Source organism: Bos mutus, chromosome 14 (assembly GCF_027580195.1).
Source record: "Bos mutus isolate GX-2022 chromosome 14, NWIPB_WYAK_1.1, whole genome shotgun sequence".
Taxonomy (NCBI): domain Eukaryota; kingdom Metazoa; phylum Chordata; class Mammalia; order Artiodactyla; family Bovidae; genus Bos; species Bos mutus.
Genome location: NC_091630.1, coordinates 79,285,970 through 79,310,188, shown reverse-complemented (window position 1 = coordinate 79,310,188; position 24,219 = coordinate 79,285,970). Strand labels below are relative to the sequence as shown.

The following is a 24,219-nucleotide window of genomic DNA, read 5'->3' as shown; positions in this document are numbered from 1 at the left end:
AATACAGAAATGCTGTGAGAAAGTCCTCTCAGGGTACACATGACTGGAGTTATCAAAGTGCTGGTTGACTGGGGAAATCTGACTCAGTTTTGAAGTCTAGGCGAGCCATTTAGGAGGAAAAGATGAAACTCATTTTGGGGGTGAAAATCCCATGGACGGAGGAGCCTGGTAGGCTGCAGTCCATGGGGTCGCAAAGAGTCAGACACGACTGAGCGACTTCACTTCCACTTTTCACTCTCATGCATTGGCGAAGGACATGGCAACCCACTCCAGTGTTCTTGACTGGAGAATCCCAGGGACGGGGGAGCCTGGTGGGCTCCACACAGAGTCCCACAGAGTCGGACATGACTGAATTGACTTAGCAGCAGCAGCAGCAGCAGCAGCAGCATTCTATCCTTTTTTTTAAGTGGGGAAACTACTGCATTTTGAAGAAGTATATTTATGTTCAGTCCTTGAACTAGGAATTACTAACAATTTAATTTTGAACAAGTCACTTTATCTCTCTAGCTACACAATTTTCTCTTCTGCAGAACAGAATGTTTACCCCTAAAGGGTACCCTGTGAGGTTCTTTAAAGCTGTGTCTCATATCACAGGAGAGTTATTACGTCATTTAATACCTTTACCATCAGCAGCATTATGAAGTATGGCTTATAGACATTAAGCAACTTTCCCACCAAGGCAAAGCGCTTTTTGTTTGGGGACCCCACTTAGAGTCCTCAGAGTCTGACTCCCAGCTTCTGTGGCATGCGTCTTCTAATTTGACTGGTTGGCTTTCTTAGTGTTGTTTCTAGACTAAAATACTTGGGAAGAGGCTTATCAATCACTCAAGTTAGTCATGGCAGGCTTTTCCCAAATAAACTGTGTTGTCATTTTTTTATAGTCTATCATGATGAAAGGGCTTCCCTGGTGGCTCAGACAGTAAAGATCTGCCTGCAATGCGGGACACCTGGGTTTGATCCCTGGGTTAGGAAGATCCCCTGGAGGAGGGCATGGAAACCCACTCCAGTATTCTTGCCTGCAAAACCCCCATGGGGATTTTGTCTCTGTCTCCATGGACAGAGAAGCCTGGCGGGCTATAGCCCATGGGGTCGCAAAGAGTTCAGTTAGTCAACTGAACGACTAAGCACAGCACAGCATCACGATGAAAACTTTGTGACTTTATCTTGTCACAAATCAAATGGAACAAAAAGTGATCTTTTATAATTCACATAACAGTTTATCTTTCTGCCCTAACTTGTCCTTCCTTGCTGCTGCTGCTGCTAAGTCGCCTCAGTCGTGTCCGACTCTGTGCAACCCCTGAGACAGCAGCCCACCAGGCTCCCCCGTCCCTGGGATTCTCCAGGCAAGAACACTGGAGTGGGTTGCCATTTCCTTCTCCAATGCATGAAAGTGAAAAGTGAAAGTGAAGTCGCTCAGTCATGTCCAACCCTCAGCGACCCCATGGACTGCAGCCCACCAGGCTCCTCCATCCATAGGATTTTCCAGGCAAGAGTACTGGAGTGGGGTGCCATTGCCTTCTCTGGTCCCTCCTTGAAGAGAAGAGAATGTTGGAGGTGGGTTAATGGGCACGATCCCTGACTTCAACCTGACTTACTTCTCTCAGATACCTGTTCATAGTACATCTTGGTAACCAGGCAGTTCACACCTGGTTTCAACCACCAGCTTACCCCTGACTGTTAACTGGCTCTCTGCTCTTGACATTGGAAACTAATAGAACCACAGTCTAGAAACCAGCTCCCAATTCCCAACACCCACTCCCCTTCAGACTCTACTCTCCAGCCATCCTGGCCATTTTTTCACATATAGCCTCCCAGTGACCTCAAGAGGTATCAGAAGCCTGCTATGTATTGAAAACCTTATTTAGAAACAATGCCTGAAGGAACTAGAACATTGCTAGCCTGTCCAGGCTTCCCTCAACTCTACATCAGTCTTTCTCCAAAAAGCTGTAGTTCACTGGTTCCCCAGACAGACCTGGGGCAATCTAATCAGGTTCCATTGTCTCACGGTCTATTTGCAATTGGAGATGCTTCTTCAGAGCATCATAAGGAGAGCATCATAAGTTCCTGAGGTGGCAAAGACTCCACCTGATGGTCACACAAAGGATATTTGCAACCTCATCTGTCCAAATAAGAACAGCAGAACTCTTTATAAGTCTGCATACGATGACCAAAGCCATAGTTTATAGAAATAGGGTAGGTGGTTCAGATGGTACAGAATCTGCCTGCAATGTGGGAGGCCCAGTTTCGATTCCTGGGTTAGGAAGATTCTCTGGAGAAGAGTATTGAGCATGTTTTCAGATGTTCATTGGCCATTTGTACATCTCCTTTGGAGAAATGTCTATTAACGCCTTTTTTTTTTTTTTTTTGTGGCGGGGGGTGGAGACGGGGGTGGGGGGTGGGTGGGGGGGAGGGGCGGGAGCTTCTGTGGTAACTCAGACAGTAAAGAATCTGCTTGCAATGCAGAAGACCTGGGTTCAATCCCTGGGTCAGGAAGATTCCCTGGAGAAGAAAAATGGCAACCCACTCCAATATTCTTGCCTGGGGAAAGACCATGAACAGAGGAGCCTTTCGGGCTACAGTTCATGGGGACAAAGAGTGAGCAAATAACACTTTTACTTTCAGCCATGTATAATTTGGATGCATTTTGATATTAACAAAACTTTTGTTTTTATTGAATAGCATAAGGAGAAAATTTCAGGTTCTCATTATTAAAATGGCAATGGCTGGGCCACATAATAGGAACTGCTACCCACTTAGAAATAGAGAGGAAAAGCTTGTGACCTTCTTTCTCTTCCCCCATCACTCATGCCTCTGTCCCAGGAAGATTAACGGCCAGGGGAACAATCAGCTCAGCCTCTTTTCTCTGTGACTGCTGTCTTATGATAAGGTCACTAGAGCAGGAATTCTTTGTTCTGTGCCAGGTGGACAAAGTAAGTCCTGGAGAAAATACTGGGAGCCCATTTTGTTCTTGAGCCCAAGCCATGTATCCCAATGTACATTTGCCAACCACAAAGTTTATGAAAATACTTTATGTGTGTGGATAGTGAACATGAGCTTCCCTGGTGGCTCAGTGGTGGGAAGATCTCCTGGAGTAGGAAATGGCAACCCACTCTAGTGTTCTTGTTCAGAATACTGTATTTTCAATATGCATGTGAACTGAACATGTGAACTGAATTCCAGCTATTCAACAACTTCAGATAATGCTGGAGAACAAAGAAAACTACTCCTACCACTTGACTTAAGAGCTAAAACACTATCCCTACAATGGCAGTTCTTTGTATACTCTGTCTTGTTCCCATTTTTCTCCTACACATTTCCCACTGCAGAGAGAACCACCACTGAACTTTGTGTTTATCATTTCCCTGAATGTTTTTTATATTTACACCACTTATGTATTCTTCAACAATACCAACATTTGTTTTGCTCATTTATAGACTTTGTATGTGAATAGTATCACATTCATATCTTTTTTATAAAAAGTTCCTATTTTTTAACCTGAGTAAAATATTTTACTCAATAGTATGTTGTCAGGGTTTAACTCATGTTGATAGATGCATTGCTAGCGCATTCATCCTAACTGATTATAGTATTCCCAAGGATTAAGATACTGTATATATGTGGTGATGGATATGTAGGTAGTTTCCCATATTTCATTATTATAGACACACTACTATGAGTATTCTGTGATATGTTTCCTTATAAACACATGTGAGAGCTTCTCTAGGGTATGTATCTCAGAGGAGAATTATTGCCTCCTAAGGTAAGTGCATTTTTACTGTTACTATATATTGCTAAAGCTGATATTTGGATCTCTGATTCTTAGTTACTGCAGGTCCCATAGGAGAGTGGAGATGATTAATGATTCCTCCTCCCTCCACCTAAGGTAATCTTTCTTTCTCCTCTTTCTCATAAATACTTAATCATTTTCTAAGACTCCGCTAAGTTCCTCTCTTCTGTGAAAGCTTCCCTGAACCCCACAGGTAGAGTGATTCCTCCCTCGTTTGAGTTTTCATGGATGGCACTTTCATATGAGACAGGCCAATTACCAAACCCTCTATGTAGCTACACAAATTTCATAAAAACTATAATCTCTAGAAGAGCAGGCTCAAAACCACCATACTGTAGGGACATTATGTCCTTTAACTCAGGGGTCCCAACCTCCAGGATTTAATGCCGGATGATCTGAGGTGAGGCTGATACAATAAAAATAGAAATAAAATACCCAATAAATGTAATATGCTTGAGTCATCCTGAAACCATCCACACCCACTGCCAAGTCCATGGAGAAGCTGTCTTCCTCAAAACGGGTCCCTGGTTATAAGAAGGTTGGAGCCCGCTGCTTCAACTGATTCCTAATCACCCAAAGCACCAACAACTAGGATTAGCCCATGGTAACATCCTTGGCATTGCCCTTGATCCATCATAGCCTCTTTTATAGAAGTTGGAAAGGAAACCAATTCTATTAACTCTAACACCTATAAGCACACAGATAACATGGTCCAGACCCTTGCCATCTACTTGACCAGAGAAGGTACACATGAGAAACTATTATAGGAAAACTCCTTGTGCAGGATGACAAAATTGTGGGGCTTTAAAAGGTGAGAGGGCTTAGCGGTGATATCAGCAAGATCTCCTTTTGATAAATAAGAAATTGTCTTTTGAGGTGATGCTTTACCTGAGATAACACAGCCAACTAGTAGCAAAGTCAGAGTTCATAGTTACTCATTTTCTTTAAATCAGCAAATATTTATAGAACACTCAACCATACCACCTATCTCTATATATGTTAATTTAGGATAAACCTGAAGAATTCAGCTTAATTAAAACCATTTTCTTGCAGTCTCCTGATATGGAATCTCATTGGAAAGATCAGCCATTTAAATAGAAATCTTACCAAAGGGAGCTTCCCTTCTTTCCACATAGACTGGCCTACTGGGGCTGCCCTATCAAAGTGAGTGGACTGAGAGGAGAGGTCTCAGTTTTGAATGAAGACTTAAGTATTAATTTGTAGATCATCATGTCCATTATTCATTGAACATTTCTGACTCACTTGTTCTTGATATACAAGGTAATTGATTTTCTATTATCCAAGAATGCCTAAAAAAGATGCATTCTGTCACAATATTCAACTTCTTGCCTATGTAATTGCCCCCAGTAATTAAATAATAGAGTTGAGCGCAATATGGAAGCTGTGTTTTGACTGCATTCCATGAGTCCTGGTTGTTAAATATACCAATTACAAATTTTACTAAGTAACTGGTAGTTTAAATGATCTCATTTAATTCTTATCATGGCCCCATAAGTTGGATATTAATACACTCACTTTTCAGAAATGGCTCAGAAGTCAAGTCACTAACCTAATTACATACAGTATTTGGTGAATAAAAAAATTCTTCTACTCCCACCCCATCCCACCAGAAAAAAAAAAGAACATCTTTGTGTCTCCAAAGGCCATTCTCCTTCTGCTGTATCATGGTTTCAGATCAGCAGGCAAATGCTGCTGCTGCTGCTGCTAAGTCGCTTCAGTCGTGTCCGACTCTGTGCGACCCCATAGACGGAAGCCCACCAGGCTCCCCCATCCCTGCGATTCTCCAGGCAAGAACACTGGAGTGGGTTGCCATTTCCTTCTCCAATGCATGAAAGTGAAAAGTGAAAGGAAAGTCGTTCAGTCGTGTCCGACTCTGTGCGACCCCATGGACTACAGCCCACCAGGCTCCTCCACCCATGGGATTTTCCAGGCAAGAGTACTAGAGTGGGGTGCCATTGCCTTCTCCAATACAGGCAAATGGAAAGATTAAATAACAAAATAAGTAGCACAATTTTAATAGGTATAACCTGAAAGGCAGGTCTCATAGTACTGTCAAATCCAAAAGAAAACCTATGCCCCTCCAAAAAAGGACGTCTTGGGAAGAACTATAAGTACTGACTAACATCATTTAAGGCACCAAAGAGAAACTGCATTTGTAACACATAATATTTCTTAGAATCTTTATTTTCTTCTAATTTCTCATATAGTCAGCTGCTCACAATCGTTCATCTCTACTTTCAAAACATTCAAAACTCTCTTTCTAAACTCAAGGAGTTTACTGACTTTTCTCTCTAAATTCCCTTACTAGCCTAGCAGATCAATGGTTTCATGCGAGGAGAAGTCCCTTACTCTTCATAATAATAATAAAGTAAACATTTCTCCCATCCTGTATCCTGTCTACCTGACCCTCATCACCACAATCAACTTGCTGAGAAGTGTAAGAGATGACAGGAGAGGGGAGAAGGCCATGAAGACTACAGGTTATTGTGTTTTATAGTACATATATAGCTTTACAGAACAGGTATCTCCATTTTATTGGAGTAACTGAAGGACTTCAAATAAGAATAGCAATTATATCAGGCCTTAAAACAAGTGCTGTGTTGAAGTATTTATAATACTAGCACACCAACACTATACCTACTCTTATCCAAAATAATACAAAGTTAAGATTCAAGTATTCTCCATCATGAAACATTTCCTCCTACCTTTCAAAAGTATTTCCTGAGAAGAGCAGCCATCCCTAAATGCAAGCTCTAGGAAACCTATAATCAGTTTCTCTCTCTCTCTAATTGAGCACTTTCTTTCCTTAGATTTTGGAAGAAGCATGAAAATGATTTACTGATTTAGGAACTGGGTGGAGCAGACCACAAAAGGACAAATCAGAAACATCTGGAATGAACTAGCCGAGGGAGAGGGGTTGAGAAAGAGAGAGAGAAAGAAGTAGGGCTTTCAAATGAAACAAAGTACAGATGATTTGGCCAAATTTAAGCCAAGCCAAACACTCACATTAAACATTGCACTTGGGTCTGGTTCAATAGCGGGAGCCGGCAAGAGGGAGCGTCAGCCAGCATTGCATCAGACGCACATTGTGGATGGAGGAAATGAGTTTAGTCAAGCCAGCTGTGACTTCAAAGGGGCTGCTCTCCCAGAGAACAGTGGGAAAGGGTTCCCTCTTCAGTGAAGACTGCAAAGTTCAGCCAAAGTCAGTCCAAAGGGAATGGACTTACAGGAGGAGAAAATTACATTCAAAGTATGAGAAAGAATACTTTCCTTCCATGAAGTAGCTTGAGAGAAAAGGAAGACACATGGCTAGGAGGAGGGGTGACAAGAAAAGATTCAGATGCTCATTTGAGGACTGGAGTCCTATGTGCGGATTGCGAAATGGAGTGGTTTGTGTACGGATAACGTTGCTTTTCGGTTCGGACACCTCGTTATATGAATCATGTTTTCAAATCTCTGAGAGGAGAGGCCAATGGATCCCTCCCCCAAGTGACTCCCAAAAACAGTCTCTTTCCCTCTTTGTACTTCTAGAAAACCACACATTTCTTTCCAATTGTTTATTCAACCCAGGTTTATTGAGAGACAAACAGTGGGCTAGACCCTGGAAACACAAAGACAAATGAGACAGTCCTAGTTCAGGAGTTCACAGTCTCAAGGAAACCGAGACACATAAATAGAGGATTATGGTTTGGAGCAATAAATCTTATACCAGAGCAATGGTTCCCGAAGTGTGATCACCTGACGGGCATCAGCATCACCTGGGAAGTAGTTAAAAATGCAAATTTGTGGGGACCCCACCCAAACCTTTCCTTTCCATTTCCTTTCAATCCTAAAGGAAGTCAACCCTGAATATTCATTGGAAGGACTGATGTTGAAGCTGAAGCTCCAATATTTTGGCCACCTGATGCAAAAAGCTGATTCATTAGAAAAGACCCTGATGCTTGCAAAGATTGAAGACAGGAGGAGAAGGGGATGACAGAGGATGAGATGGTTGGATGGCATCACTAACTCAATGGACATGAGTTAGAGAAAATTCTGGGAAATGGTGAAGGACAGGGAAGCCTTGCGTGCTGCTGTCCATGGGGTCACAAAGAGTTGGACACAACTGAGTGACTGAACAACACCACCACCCAAACACACTGAATCAGAAAGCCCAGGTTGGTTTGACAAACTCCTGGGGTGATTCAGAAAAGCTTGAGAGCTTCTGCTTCTGTAGGTCACTTCTCATTCCCTTCCAGGCTAGATTCTAAATAGACTGCTCTCCAGTATTTCACAAGAATGAGCCTCAGGTATAAGTCTTGTCTAAGTAAACTATAAGAACTTTAAGGGCAGGAGTTGATTTTCCTTTTATGAATTTTTTCCTTTCTCCTCCTACTTTCAGAAATCACCCAGTACTAAGAAGATATGGGCATTGAAATTTAGATATGTAATTCAATAGAAATTTAATTCAGAACTTAGGTGGGGCGAGGGTTTAACACTCACAAGGAGAAATGGGCACATCTATACCTACAAGTTTTCATAATTCTCATTGGTGGGAGGAGAACATAAATACTATCTCTCCCAAGCACTCACCTGATGCTCAAGGCCTCTCGGTGATACCTCCTTGCCAAGCATTTGTTTTTCTTATGCTTGAGCACCTCTCCTAGTCTCACTATCTCAGGCTGCAGTTTCCTTTCTTTCAGACAGCTTTGGTAGAAGCAGCTAGCTTCTTCTGGGCTGAAATCCATCATCATTTAAATTCCATTTGTTAGTTATAGTCCTACCCCTTGGGAATCCACAGCAAAGATACTTACATATTAATGTGACATTTTTCAAGTATTTGAAGATAGTAATTATGTAGCATATGACATAGGTTAAACTCACAGTCTCTGGAAGCAGCCTGCCTGCATTTAAATTCTTGTTCTGTCACTTATGAGCTCTGTGACCTTGAGAGAATTATTTACTATCTCTGCAGCTTTGTGTATGTGTGTGTGCATGTGTGTGTGTGTGTAATGGCATTATATAAAAAGACTTTTATAAGGAGTGCATGAATTAATATATGTAAATGTTCCCAGAACACAGTAAAGTGCTTTAAAAGTTTTAGCTATTATTAATCATCATTATCATAGAGAGCTTGTCAGATACCTGACATAGGCCATCTTTCCAATTCTATAGTCAGGCATTAGGTGAGCCTATTCATTCCTTTGGGTTCAAACGCTATCGATACACTTGTGAAACATCTCTTCATTCTCCTTCTGAGCACACAGCTAAATGTAAGTGGCTAGTTGTGGATGCATGAATTGTTCTAGTCACTATAATTTGGATAGAAATGATGAGCACTACTTCTAGACCTGAGCCCTAAAGTCATCCTGAGAAATCCTGCATTCTCTTAGTCCATCAGCCAGTTAAAGGCATAGGAAACAGCCAAGGACTCCAAGAAGGTCGTGGGCAGTGGTGGAGCCTCGCACTGGAAGAAGTCTATGTCCCTGAGTCAACACTTAGACGGGAACTGCCTAGGAAAACCACCAGCCTGGAGCATCCACACTGGGCTTTGTGCGAGTGAAAATAAACATCGGTTGCATTAAACCTTTGAGAATCTGTAGCCCACCACGACTACTACATTGACTCTCTAATTTATCCCTTGTTCAGCTTTTGCTTCTGAGCTTCAGAACTCTATATTTTGCTTTCTATTCAGTCTCTCTACATGAATTTTTCTGGGCTCCAAAATCACTGCAGATGGTGACTGCAGCCATGAACTTAAAAGACGCTTACTCCTTGGAAGGAAAGTTATGACCAACCTAGATAGCATATTCAAAAGCAGAGACGTTTCTTTGCCAACAAAGGTCCGTCTAGTCAAGGCTATGGTTTTTCCTGTGGTCACGTATGGATGTGAGTGTTGGACTGTGAAGAAGGCTGAGTGCCGAAGAATTGATGCTTTTGAACTGTGGTGTTGGAGAAGACTCTTGAGAGTCCCTTGGGTTGCAAGGAGATCCAACCAGTCCATTCTGAAGGAGATGAGCCCTGGGATTTCATTGGAAGGAATGATGCTAAAGCTGAAACTCCAGTACTTTGGCCAGCTCATGCGAAGAGTTGACTCATTGGAAAAGACTCTGATGCTGGGAGGGATTGTGGGCAGGAGGAGAAGGGGACGACAGAGGATGAGATGGCTGAATGGCATCACTGACTTGATGGACGTGAGTCTGGGTGAACTCCAGGAGTTGGTGATGGACAGGGAGGCCTGGTGTGCTGTGATTCATGGGGTCGCAAAGAGTCAGACACGACTGAGTGACTGATCTGATCTGATCTGATCAGTCTGTTTAGGTGATTTTGTGTGTATGTATCCCATGTGAATTTTTATTTACTTGGATCATGAAACAAAGCCCTACAGACGACACAAATTAAATTCAGTCAACAAATTTAGAAGACCCAGCATCTGACCTCTTTGAGTTGAAAATCTAGTTGACTTGACTATAAAAGTAAAAACAATTTTTATAAAGTAAAAACTGTATTATATAATTATACCAGGGCTTCCCTGGTAGCTCAGTCAGTAAAGAAACTGCCTGCAGTGCAGGAGACCCAGATTCGATCCCTGGGCTGGGAAGATGCCCTGGAGAAGGAAATGGCAATCCACTCCAGTATTCTTGCCTGGAGAATCCCATGGGCGGAGGAGCCTGGTGGGCTACAGTCCATGGGGTCACAAGAGTCGGACATGACTTAGTGACTAAACCACCACCAATATATTATATAAAGTAAATGTATGTTATAGTATCATGCATGCACGATAGAATGATTCTAAGACCTCCACCAGGGTATGGGGCATGGGTATTTGGGATGGGTCAAAAAGTTGAATGTTTCTGGAATCAGTATTATGAGTGCTCTCATATTCTAAGCATCCAACAAGCTCTCCATCCACAGTTCACAAAGCATATGTGACACCAGACCAGATTAAGAAATACAGATGAGGAGGCTGCAAGCAAACTGGAGTTCAGAATTCAACCAGGTTGGTTTTCAATCAAGAAAAGATTTGTGTCGATGTTGGCCCAAAATTTGATGAAGTGCAAGGTTGGTTGGAGAAGGACCGACAGAAGGATGCACAATAAGCAGTGCCATCTAGAGAAAAATGCATTCCAGGGAAGCAGACACTGTAGAGCAGACTCGGCATAGTCACGGAGTTGTACCAATGAGGTTTCAGAGCCTAGCTCCAAACCCACTAACTCACTCTGTTCTGGGTGTAAGTATGGAATTTCTCTAACATTTTTTTCTCACCTATAAAGTTGAAACTACAGGCTCCAAGTCACCAGACTGCCTATGACAACCTTAGCTATCTCTTAGCTATGGCTCAAAGAAGTTTGGAATTTTTCCTGGAGCAACAAACTAATAACTGATAATAGGTAGCATTGTACCTAATACATCTCCTGACTCTCAGTCTACAGCTCTTTCCATTAAATCTTCAAGGAATGCCTTCTCCCTTACAAAAATAATAGGTGGCTATGGCCAAGAAAGTAACAAGTTAGCCTAAGTTTTACTGAGCACTCATAAGCACCTTGAGTTATACCGGTGATATGTGTCCAATTTAAACCAACAGATGATGTTTTCGGTTTTAGAGAGGTTTATGGTTACAGTTTCCAGAAGAGTTGAAAAAAAAAAAAAAGCCAAAAATAAGTGGTCCAAATTCAGCACTACCAGTACTTCCTTCTGCCCTCAGCCAAAGAGGAAAGAATTGTGATATGAGCCTTTGGCTCTGGCAATAGCTTTCCATTAGTTCCTGAATGGTGTGGGTTTTCTCTAGCTACTTTGGAGTCACAATCAATGGTTCTGTTGCCTTCCCTGGTTCTAATAAAACTCTGTGTTGGGTTTCAGATTACTTTCATTCCAAGAGGACCCCTTGTCAGTCCTCTGGTGGCCTTTATTGTCCACAGCCGCTGGCAATGAATCTGGGGGCAAAGGCCTCTGGTTACACCCACCACTGAAATCAGTCTCAGCTACACCACACCAGGAACGGATTATAGGGTGGAATTCAGCATTTGTCCCCACAGGACGAAGGCAATAGCTTTGCAGTTATTCCCCGACTACTTCTGATTCTGTAACTCATTGCCTCCTGCACTGGAGACAGCCAGCATTTCTTAGCAACTCTGACCTGAACAGAAAATAAAACAGCATGCCGCAAAGGAGTCAGATTAAGTCTTGGGAATGTTTTCTCCAAGAGAAGAGGTCGAATGAGTTTAAATACAAAGACTTCTAAATCCCTCCAAGTATTTTCCCCTCCTTAATGGTTTCAACCAGTGCCTTATTATTATTCGCCCCATGTTTGAATAATGGAACGCTAAGATCACTGTATTCATCAAGGGAAGGAAATGCTATGTATTCTGAAAAGCACATTGAATAAAGCTCTCTCCCTCTGTGAGGCCATGCTTCATGGAGTTTTCCTGACTGCTAAATGCATGGCCCTGGCTTGAAATTCAAGAATTTGAAAAATTGTAGAACACTCACCACACCAGTGCCATCAGACCACATCACATTCCAGGGCCTTCATTATCCAAGCAAACTATGCCAACCCCAGATTACCACAAATAGTATCAAGAGTTTCTATCTGTATACATAAATATCAGATTATTACAAATAGTGTCAAGATTCCATATAAATATGAATTATATTTATAGTAGATGAATTATATATATGAATATATAGAAAGAACTAGGAGAGAGAAGGCCTAGGTTCTGGTTCTCAGGTGCTGCTACCCAACAGTAGACTGAGTTTGGAAAAGTTCTGAGTCTCAGTTTCTTCATCTGCTTAATGGGTTAATGAGTCTCTTGCTCACAAGTTAAGGTTGTTTTATCACCCTAATGAAATAATGAGGGTCCTGGGGCTCAGTGATGCAGGACATGTCCAGTGACTTCTGGGGGAAAGGGGTTTACTTAGGTCACCTGTACTATCTATCCTGGAATCAAAATAATTCAGAGGATGTATTCACTCTTAAATCCTCAGCATCCCTGCTATCTTCTATGGGAGCTGTGGCAGAGCTAATTGGAAAGCTGGGAGCCCTGCTCTGAGCAGGACACAGACCCCTCCTACTTCCCGTCTAGCATCATCCTGAAGAAGTTCATTCAAGTGGGACAACCAACCCATTGTGTGAAAGAAGCCCACGTTTCTTGAAAATCTAATTTTCAGGTCCATTCCCCTGGGTGAGTGGTAATATTCACTTAATTCAATGCTTTATGAAAAAAGAATTAAAACCCAACTTCACTTGTTCCAAATGCCTTATATGGTTGTACATGTGTAATTCTGAGTGTAAAATGTAAATTACTTGGAACCATCCAAACATCCCCAAATCACTGGGGAAGCACAGGCATCGGATGGATTGTTATGCAGCCATGAAATAGTTCTGTAGATTCTTTTGACTATGAGGAAGTGCTCCTGTTATAACCTTAAATAACAAGGCAAGATTCAAAATTGTGTAACCTGCGTTACAGGTATCCCCTGCTTTTCAAAAATTAGCTTTCTGCTGCTTCACTTTTACTGAAAATCTACTCCAATACCTGCTTCCGCAAGAACTAACCACAAGAAATTAGGAGTTTCACTCTCACAAAAAAGAAGGCAAAAAGCAAAAACAGTGTTCGGCATTTGCTTGACCATGAGCTTTGATAGAGGCAGTGGGGACTCTGAATGGTATATCCATTAACAGAAGCAAGTTTGCTTTATCACGATGGACTTCAGTGTATAAACAGAAAGTAGCTTTCTTCTTTGTTTTGGTTGTCCCTTTAAATCTGCACAGTGAACTTGTAGAGACAAGCCTTTAACTTTTCCAGTCATCTCCAATTCATACACACACACACACACACACACACATACTCTCAAGTCATCTTCAGGTACGAAAACTATCACATTTCAATAATTAAACTATCCAGTTCAGTACACACCACCACCCACTAATACAAATTCAGATTTCCCTTCTAGGCCAACGTGGGGTCCTATTTCATGCCTTGGGGCCATTGATGAGGCGCAGGTACACAGTCAGCCTCCTCCTTTTCCTTTTTCTGCTTCACAAGGCTGCCTCAGGCTGCCCCAGAGTTGAGACAGGCTTGGACAACATCTGATCATTGTGTGTCCTCTGGGCTGGCAGAGTCCCATATAGACAACTTCTCCTTGAAGAGTTTCCCTAAGTTCATCAGAAATTCCATGGGCATCCACCACCTGCAGCTCCAGTGACCTGCCCTGTCTCTCACTACACCTTTCCTCTCCAGGTCCCAGCCCTTGACACAGCGCTCCACCTCTCGGTTGCGTTACTCAGACACCTCAAACAGTCCTTTCATAGGGATCCACTTTTAAAACAGCCCAGATCTATTGCCTGTAGTTATATGTAGGGTTATTGACTTATTTGAGCATCTGATTGGCTATCAGATGAGATCAGTCACTCAGTCGTGTCTGACTCTTTGCGACCCCATGAATCACAGCATGCCAGGCCTCCCTGTCCATCACCAACTCCCGGAGTGCAGTGAGTGCAGACTCATATCCATCGAGTCAGTGATGCATTCCAGCCATCTCATCCTCTGTCATCCCCTTCTCCTCCTGCCCACAATCCCTCCCAGCATCAGAGTCTTTTCCAATGAGTCAACTCTTCGCATGAGGTGGCCAAAGCACTGGAGTTTCAGCTTTAGCATCATTCCTTCCAAAGAAACCCCAGGGCTCATCTCCTTCAGAATGGACTGGTTGGATCTCCTTGCAACCCAAGGGACTCTCAAGAGTCTTCTCCAACATCACAGTTCAAAAGCATCAATTCTTCGGCGCTCAGCCTTCTTCACAGTCCAACTCTCACATCCATGCATGACCACAGGAAAAACCATAGCCTTGACTAGACGAACCTTTGTTGGCAAAGTAATGCCTCTGCTTTTGAATATGCTATCTAGGTTGGTCATAACTTTCCTTCCAAGGAGTAAGCGTCTTTTAATTTCACGGCTGCAGTCACCATCTGTAGTGATTTTGGAGCCCAGAAAAATAAAGTCTGATTGGCTATGCCATGGTCTAAAAGCTGCATATATCATACACCAATACCACTACCACTGGCACCGACTTTGGACACAGTTCTGTGCACATGCTAAAAAGATGTCAAAACATCCCAGACACCATGTCTTTTCCTCAAGGTATTAACCATCTTCCAGGGAAAAAAGGTATGTTCACACCTAGCTGCAAAGACCAGCAGGATGAGCCACCTGCCTGACCTTGGTTTTCCGAAGCAAATCTGACATCTGTTACTGTCTACCATGACGTTTCTAAACCTTTCTTTGAATGTCTATCTTTCTCCAGCAAGACTGTGACCCCCACAGCAGGAAGGGTCTATGCTTTGCTCATCTTTTCCCCTTCAGTTCCAGCCTTGGCTTATCATAGGAATACAATAAGAATGTGGTTATCAAATGACTTAAATGCAAATTTTTTGAAAGAGTGTGAGGATCAGATAATTTTTGTAACAGTATAGTGTGAGTGTTAAAACTGAAATCTGTTTCTAGTTGATTTAACTCAATTCCACTATTGCCTCTCAAGGTCCAATTTCAGAGTGAATAATGCCCTCCTTATTCATGAGTGCTAATACATTTTGAGAAAGATAGACATGCTAGAGCATTTGGTGAGCTGTGTAAGTGTTCGGCAAGCATTACTCATTATTTGAGCAATGGGCATAAGAACACTAATAAGAACTGAATTCTCTGATGCTTTTTAGCTGAGTGCTTTCATAAGACCCTCTCTGAAGTTCATCTGGCTCATCCAGGTGATTGGTACACAAAAAATGTAATAACACACAATACATTACAGTATTCTGTGAACTACTGTAAACACAGTGCCTAGAGTATAAAAGGGATTTAATAAATGTTTATAAAAAATTACATTTGACTTTACAAAAAGTACTAAATCTATAGGGGGATTGTAAGGCTCATTCCATCCATCTACTCAAAGCTATGGTTTTTCCAGTAGCCATGTACGAATGTGAGAGCTGGACCATAAAGAAAGCTGAGCACCGAAGAATTGATGTTTTTGAACTGTGGTGCTGGAGAAGACTCCTGAGAGTCTCTTGGACTACAAGGAGATCAAACCAGTCAATCCTAAAGGAAATCAGTCCTGAATATTCATTGGAAGGACTGATGCTGAAGCTTTAATACTTTGGCCACCTAATGCAAAGAATTGACTCATTGGAAAAGACCCTGATGCTGGGAAAGATTGAAGGCAGGAGAAGAAGATGATGAGATGACAGAGATGACAGAGGATGATGACAGACAACAGAGGATGAGATCGTTGGATGGCATTACCAACTTGATGGGCATGAATTTCAGCAAGCTCCAGGAGTTGGTAATGGACAAGGAAGCCTCGCGTGCTGTAGTCTATGGGGTCGCCAAGAGTCAGACACGACCAAGTGACTAAACTGAACCAAAGGCTCAGTCCATTGTAACAAGTATAGAAATAGCTGTGATTTCATAAACAAAGTTCCCTGTGAGTAAATTTATTCAGTGTCACAAAGCAAAATAATCGAGTTGCCTGTCTGGGAGATGGTGAGCCCCCCTTTCTGGAATGGTATATGTTTATGGTAACAACCATTAAGCCAGGTACAGAATGCAAGTTAGGCTAGATGGTTTTGAGAATCCCTTCTGCTTCAGACTGTATGAGTTTGAACATTCAGAAATTCATCATTTATTCACTCAACAAATAAAAAAAAAATTGCTGTCCAAGTCCTGGTCCCCAAAATCCCTAACCATACAGAAGTTATTTATATTGAAAGAAGATAGACAATAAACACATAAATGAATCAACGTTTACTATGCCAGATGACAACACCTGATAATATAAGACCTAGCATTTTTAGTTAGTGCTGAGTTTTAAACTTAATTTAGAATGCAAACCTAAGTAGCAGGAAGGCAAAGAGTTTCAAATTCATGGGCCTCTAAGTCCCAGATGTTTCCTTTTCCTCTAACATTTAATATCATCTGATGCAGATGGATCCCTGGTCAGCTGAGTGAACTAATTAATAGTTGATAAGTTTCATGAGGGAGAAGAGGATTTCTATCACAGGGGTTCGGTATCCTTCATCAAAGCATCCAGGTGATACTATGAATTTTTCCCCTCTGGTTAATCAGGAAGACTAAATCCAGAAGGAGGGTTAAACAAGGTCAGAGAGATGGAAAAACAGTCACAATTTGCATTTGAGAGCACATGATGGAATCTATTTATATCTACCTCCAGGGACACAAGAGAAAAAGACTCCAATATGCACAGATAAGATTTTCAAAGATCCTAAAAAGCTAAGTGAACCATTCAACCCACTCAGAGAAGATTAGTAATAAGTATCTGCTACTAGACAGTATTAGGTTATTTATCACAAAACATTTACAATTTAGAAAAGCAATTTTGATACATTTATATCCAAGACAGGTTTAGATTATGTTTAAACAAAGACAAAGAATATTTCTAGGCTTTACCTCTCATACAAATAATTCCTGAAGTGACCTGGAATCTATTATTTAACACATTTATCCATGCACAAACAAACCTAAGAGCTAAGAAGCAAAATGAGCCTTCAGATTCCAGGTGGAAGTATGAGAAGAACATAGATTTTTGATGTCACAGGTCTTCATATATGTTTAACCCCTCCCAGTTGGAAGCTGTCTTGAAGTTTAATAGGCATATAAGAGAGGGCACATAGGCTGCAATGTACCATCCATTGGCTTGTTCTTTTTTTTTCACACACAAACATGCTAGTCACTGGCAAGGGGTCTGAGGCTTACAAGTCCAGGAAAGAGAAGACAAGTTCCAGCAATAATGAAAGCTGGGATATGGAAAACACCATTAGAAAGTAATAGAGTGTTATGGGAGTTCACAGGAGTAATATACCACATTCATTTTCTTGTCAGAGGATCCCAGTGGGCTTAGTGGCAGCTGTACTCAGCTCAGCTGGTGCAAGGAAGGGGCAGAAGAATGGAATCACTATGGTCCATTGTTCCAACGTACCCAAAACTTCCCAAAGCATCATCTTTGTCAGACACTGAGCACAAACATCTGTCCTTGTAAGGATGTGCCCATGGGGTCAGATGCCAACCCAGAGACCCACCCTGTGATGCTGGACATTTGGTACCAAGAAACCAAATGAGCTGGTCATCCTACCTGAGAAGGCAGTTCTCCTCACCTGAGCAGACCCTGAAGGCACTGACAGCTGGCATCTGTCTGCTGAACCTCCTCTGGGTATCAGGTCCTTCCTAGAGACCTCTCCATGGGCACCACTCTTTCCTTTGCCGTAGTTAGTCCACTGTTTTGTAGACAAGGAAGTTCAGCCAGATGAATTTCAGTACGTTGCAAGAGAGTCGGAGCTCTGTAAAATCAAAAGAATTGAGCCTGTGAACCTCACCCATGTAGATAATTCTCCGTCCAGTTCTCTATTAAAATGGTCTCTGTCCCTGAAAAGAGACAAGGGGTTTGTCTCAAGGGATAGCATCCAGGAGAGGTTGGGGGTGTCAGGAATATTTTTCTCTGGCCAGTTTAAGAAATGGGGCATCCTGGAGAAGAGACCAGTGGCCAAAGCTTTGGAAAGAGGAGGAGCGACAGCCCTTGGTTTTACAGTGAGAAAGGGGCTGAGCCCTGGATCCTGCCTGGTAGGACTGGTAGCCTGGGGACAGGTTTGATGCAAGAATTTGTACTCCCAAAGGCAGTTTTCCTCCCCCTTTTATTAGGCCCACTTTATAAGCCAGCAGTGAGATGCACTGAATTCTATAAAGGTGTTCACAGAAGCTTTCCCCCTTTCCTAGAGGGAAAAAAAGATGAATGTTAGGTCTGTTAACGGCAAGGAAAGGAAGTGGTTGAAGTGAATTCTGCACTTCTTAGCCTTTTAAACCTGAAGATGACTAGTTAAAATAATCTGGTGTGCAGACCCTGACCACCATTCTAATGAGCCCTGCTAGCTGGCACAGAAAATTAATAATAACAAATTAATTCCAGAGAATTCCATTTTAGGTACTCAATTATTAATGGTATTACAGTGTTATTAATGGTGTCAATTATTAATGGCATGAATAATTAAGAGATCACATCCATGCTATGATGTACAAGGGTTCTAACATTGAGCAAATTGCCCAGGATAAATAAACCTACCAGGGTTCAGACATATAACACTCAGCCTTCGACATGTTTCTTGAAAGAACTCAGTACCATCTGTCATTAGAATAATTCTATTGATGAGATTTCTGTTACCAGGACTCCTGCCCAAGTTTTATGTTATGATGGTAACAAGAAAAAGGTTATGGGACGGAGTTGGGGAAGGGGCACATTTTCTTGGAAGTTGAGATCTTTCTGGGAGGACTCTGGCTGAAATTGGTGTCCACGGGAACCTAGGAATGAGATCAGGGAGAGCTCTGTGGATTCAGAGAATCCAGAAGAGCTAATCAAGTAACCTAAGGCCGGTCAGTTAGGGTTGAGCTTAATTTTAAAGACAGCAGAAACCCCAAACAGCCGTTACTCCCAAATAATGCAACCACTGTTTTGATAAGTAAAAATGAGGGAGATACTTCAGCAAAGTGTATTTGGGTGGGGGGCGGGGAGGGGGTTGGTTGCACAATTTAGCCACTATGTGAATGAGTATCCTGTAATCTCTCTCTGGGCCTCAGTTTTCTCATTTGTATGATGGGGATAACATAGGGTTGGCCAAAATATTTGTTCAGGTTCATCCATAAGATGATATGGAAAAACGCAAGCAAACTTTTTGGCTAACCCAATATTTACTCTGAAGACTATTTGACAAAATGAATGTATGGTTCAGAATAAAGCCACAACAAATAATTTATATCTGTGCTGCTGTTTTATTTATTTATTTAAATATTTTATAATCCAACTTGCCAATTGATTAAGTGAAGAACTCAAAGCCTAGGGAGTTGACGTGATTTGTCAGAGTGTGTGTGTAGGTTGTTCTCCCTCGCCCTTCCAGATTGCTATCTTCTCTATCCTTCTCTGAATTCCAGGAACCAACTTCCAGCCATGATATTGACAAGGCTCCAGTGTCTGGATGGGTTCCACCAACAGAGAGACCCAGCAAAAGGTGGGAAGAGGGAGGAGCATGAGATCAGGAAATTTCTTCTCTTAGCTTCTTCCCTCAGCGGATCCTATCAGCTGCTGGCTCTACAGAAGGTACTAGTGCTCCAAAGGGGCTAACTCAAAGTGACTTTATCGAATTCTGAGCCCGCTCCCATCTCTGTGCCCTTCCAGGGGACAGATGGTGACATGTTCACTGCTACTGTCTCTGCATTACTGCACTGCCCTTTGTGAAAAATGTTTATCAAATTATCCTACTTTGAGTTTTCTGTCAGATAACAATAAGTGACAGAAATGATACTGGAATGCAAGACTCCTGGTTCTTGGTAGAGAATCTATCCTTCACACTCATTTAACTTTCATTCATATGTTCATTAAATTATTGGCCACAAAGAGAAGAGCCCTGCGCTGGGCAGACAGTATAATAATCAGCAACACATGGCTGCTCATTCTTCCCAAACATGACTTGCTAGTGCTCCAGTGCATGAGTTAGCAAACTGTTTCTGTATAGAGAGCCAAATAGCAAATATTTTAGACATTGGACCCTATGCCTTTGGGTCAACTATTCACCTCTTCCATGGTGGGACACTAGCAGTCACTGACAGCATGTCCCTCAATGACTGTGGCCATGTAACCAATAAAACTCCCTTCGTGTCCACTGAAGTGTGTACTCCATATAGTTTTCATGTGTGACAAACATTCTCCCTTTGACTTTTTTCCTCCAGATATTTAAAAATTATTTTTAGCTTGTGGGTCATACAAATCCAGGAAGCAGGCCCAAATGTGACTTTAGGCCATACTTTGCTAACCTCTATGCTGACACGTGAACTCAGTCAAGGAGGCCAAGAGCTGGGAAGAGAAAGCTGAGAAAGGGTTCACAGAGGAAGTGACATCTGCACAGAGGATTAATGGATGATTGAGTTGGTTTGGCAGGGAAAAGGGAAAGTACTTTTGTGACACAAGTAATGAGCAAAGGTAGGCTTCCCTGGTGGCTCAGACAATAGAGAATCCGCCTGCAATGCAAGAGACCCGAGACACGAGTCTGACCCCTAAATGAGGAAAATCTCCTGAAGAAGGGAATGGCAAGCCACTCCATTATTCTTGCCTGGAGAATCCCATGGACAGAGGAGCCTGGAGGACTATAGTCTATGAGGTTGCAAAGAATCTGACATGACTGAGCAACTACGCACAATGAGAAAAAGCGAAGAATCTTAGAAGAGCAAGATGTGGGCAGGGAGTGGAGTCTGACCTAGTAGGGCCAGAGAACAGAGGCTTTGGGTGGTAGGAGGGGAGATCTTAGGGTTGAGGGGGTGGGCAGGCTGCTCCCAGCCACATCCTAGAGGGGCAGAGTGCCTGCTGAGAGACTGGACTTCAAAGGTAGAAAAACCAAGCAGTGGGGTTCTGGGCAGCAGCAAGACCTGAGTGCAAAATCCAGCTCTACTCCTCTCCAGCTGAGTGATCACAGACAAATTACGTAACATGTCTGAGCCTCATTTCTTACGTGCAAAATGGTCCTCATAACAGCTCCAGCTTCATGATGGGAGTAGCGAGGATTAAATGGGGTGATGCACACAGATTGCTCTCAGCAGTGCTGGCTCACAGTAAAGGGCTCAATAAAGGTTTGCTATTATTAGCATTATCATGATTGGGCTCATTGACTAGCCTGGCTCTCGTGACGCTTTCTCTAGCCCAAATTCAGAGTGCTCCTTGCCACTGCTGATGCGGATGGCTGCTGGACAATTGGCAGCCCTGAGGTGAACATAAGGTTTTCCTTTTAGCCCTGTGATAGCATCAGCTCTAATGAGTCTGCAGTGGCAGAAATCCATTTCTCTGAACTCGAACCTCATAGACCTTGGTTCATTGAATGTGTAGCCAAAGCCACAGTTCTCCCAGTTCAGACAATACCCTTCTTAGAGTGTTTGAGCACACAGAGCACTGATTATTACTTACCTAAGAGTTTTATTTCCTGTATAGGCTCCAAAGAGAGAGGACAATGTTTGGATAGTTCTCCTTTTTAATAATACCTTCTTGAGTCTCCTGGCTAGCAGCCTTCAGTGAATTTCCATGGTGCTCCATCCATCTAAAGGAGGAGAAGAAAGGCAAAAGCAGATGGACATTAGTCAGTGACATCACGTGAAATAAACAAGTTCTGTATATCCAAAAGATGCCCAAAGTGATACATTTTGTGATTAATTCAGTGGATCCTTAAAAGACTTAAGATTTTATTTAAATACATAGGAAATCATAAATTTAATTAAGAGACACTTAGGAAAACTAAGAAATGATGAGGAATAAGACTGATTTGTTATTAACACAAAATAATTTTGGTATTTAGTTACAATTTAGGCACTTCACCATTTCACAGATTTTGGGGGTACATTTCAAGGTAATGATTTTAATGTCACTTAAAAAAAAACTAAAAATTCTGTTGTAAATGTAATAAATGTTCATCACACAATATTTGGGGAGAAAGGGAAAACTATAGAAAATTAAATATCAGTTACTCAGTAAGTCTAAACCCATAAGTTGTATTGTAATATTAATTACGTAGTTTCTCCAAATTTTCTTTTCTTGGCATATTGTAAATCTAGATAATGTCAAGGGAGACCAAATAAAGAATGTGGGAGGTCTCACTAGAAAATATGAAATGGCTGAAGTGAAAATGGCAGAATGAGAGCTTAACTGCACAGTCAGAAGAGTACTGAGCCATCACTGTTCACCACCTCCCTAGGGTGGAGAGGCATGTGTTTTTCCTTCAGCCCAAGTTCAGTGGGAAAAGGACAGACAGATAAAGAGATAGGCAAGTAGATAGATATTTCAAATGAGTATCAACACTAGCAATAGTGACAGCTGATTATATAAGAGAAAAGATGGGAACCAGAAAAAAAACTGAAATGACATATTCAAGATAGTGAATAAAACAATGACTACCCTAGACTTCTATACTTGGTGAAAATATCCTTGAAAAATAAAAGTTAAAAGACATTTTAACAGAGAAAATATAAAAGTATTTTCCATATTCAATTCTACACTCAAGGAATGAATAAAAGGAGACCTTCAGGCAGAAGAAAATGATAGAGGCTTGGGGAAATGGGAAGGAATGAGAAGCAACTGAAATAGTAAACAGGTGGGAAAATCTAAATGAACATTGACAACATGGAAGAAATGGACAAATTCTTAGAAAAGTACAACTTTCCAAAACTGAACCAGGAAGAAACAGAAAATCTTAACAGACCCATCACAAGCACAGAAATTGAAACTGTAATCAGAAATCTTCCAGCAAACAAAAGCCCAGGACCAGACAGCTTCACAGCTGAATTCTACCAAAAATTTAGAGAAGAGCTAACACCTATCCTACTCAAACTCTTCCAGAAAATTGCAGAGGAGGGTAAAGTTCCAAACTCATTCTATGAGGCCACCATCACCCTAATACCAAAACCAGACCAAAGTGCGCAAAAAAAGAAAACTACAGGCCAATGTCACTGATGAACATAGATGCAAAAATCCTTAACAAAATTCTAGCAAACAGACTCCAACAACAGTTAAAAAAGATCATACACCATGACCAAGTGGGCTTTATCCTAGGGATGCAAGGGTTCTTCAATATCTGCAAATCAATCAATGTGCTGCACCATATTAACAAATTGAAAGATAAAAACCATATGATTATCTCAATAGATGCAGAGAAAGCCTTTAACAGAATTCAACATCCATTTATGATAAAAACTCTCCAGAAAGCAGGAATAGAAGGAACATACCTCAACATAATAAAAGCTATATATGACAAACACACAGCAAACATTATCCTCAATGGTGAAAAACTGAAAGCATTTCCCCTAAAGTCAGGAATAAGACAAGGGTGGCCACTCTCACCACTACTATTCAACATAGTTCTGGAAGTTTTGGCAACAGCAATCAGAGCAGAAAAATAAAGAAAAGGACCAGATTGGAAAAGAAGTAAAACTCTCACTCTTTGCAGATGAAATGATCCTCTACATAGAAAAACCTAAAGACTCCACTAGAAAATTACTAGAGCTAATCAATGAATATAGTTAAGTTGTAGGATATAAAATTAACACACAGAAATCCCTTGCATTCCTAAACACTGACAATGAGAAAACAGAAAGAGAAATCAAGGAAAGAATTTCATTCACCACTGCAATGAAAAGAATAAAATACTTAGGAATATATCTACCTAAAGAAACTAAAGACCTATATATAGAAAACTATAAAACACTGATGAAAGAAATCAAAGAGGACACAAATAGATGGAAAAATATACCATGTTCATGGACTGAAAGAATCAATATAGTGAAAAGGAGTATACTACCCAAAGCAATCTATAGATTCAATGCAATCCCTATCAAGTTACCAACGGT

General features: G+C 41.6%; 1 long non-coding RNA gene across 3 annotated transcripts in view; it reads right to left on the bottom strand.

Annotated features, from left to right (window-relative positions):
* The window catches only part of LOC138990775 (uncharacterized), a 586,949-nt gene that overhangs the window by 98,244 nt on the left and 464,486 nt on the right, over nt 1–24,219 (bottom strand). For all 3 annotated transcript variants that reach the window (XR_011466876.1, XR_011466877.1, XR_011466875.1), the window contains 2 exons: nt 21,791–21,920; nt 17,949–18,131 (listed from right to left, as the gene is read on the bottom strand). This is a non-coding gene — a long non-coding RNA (uncharacterized lncRNA). The remainder of the gene's footprint in view (nt 1–17,948; nt 18,132–21,790; nt 21,921–24,219) is intronic.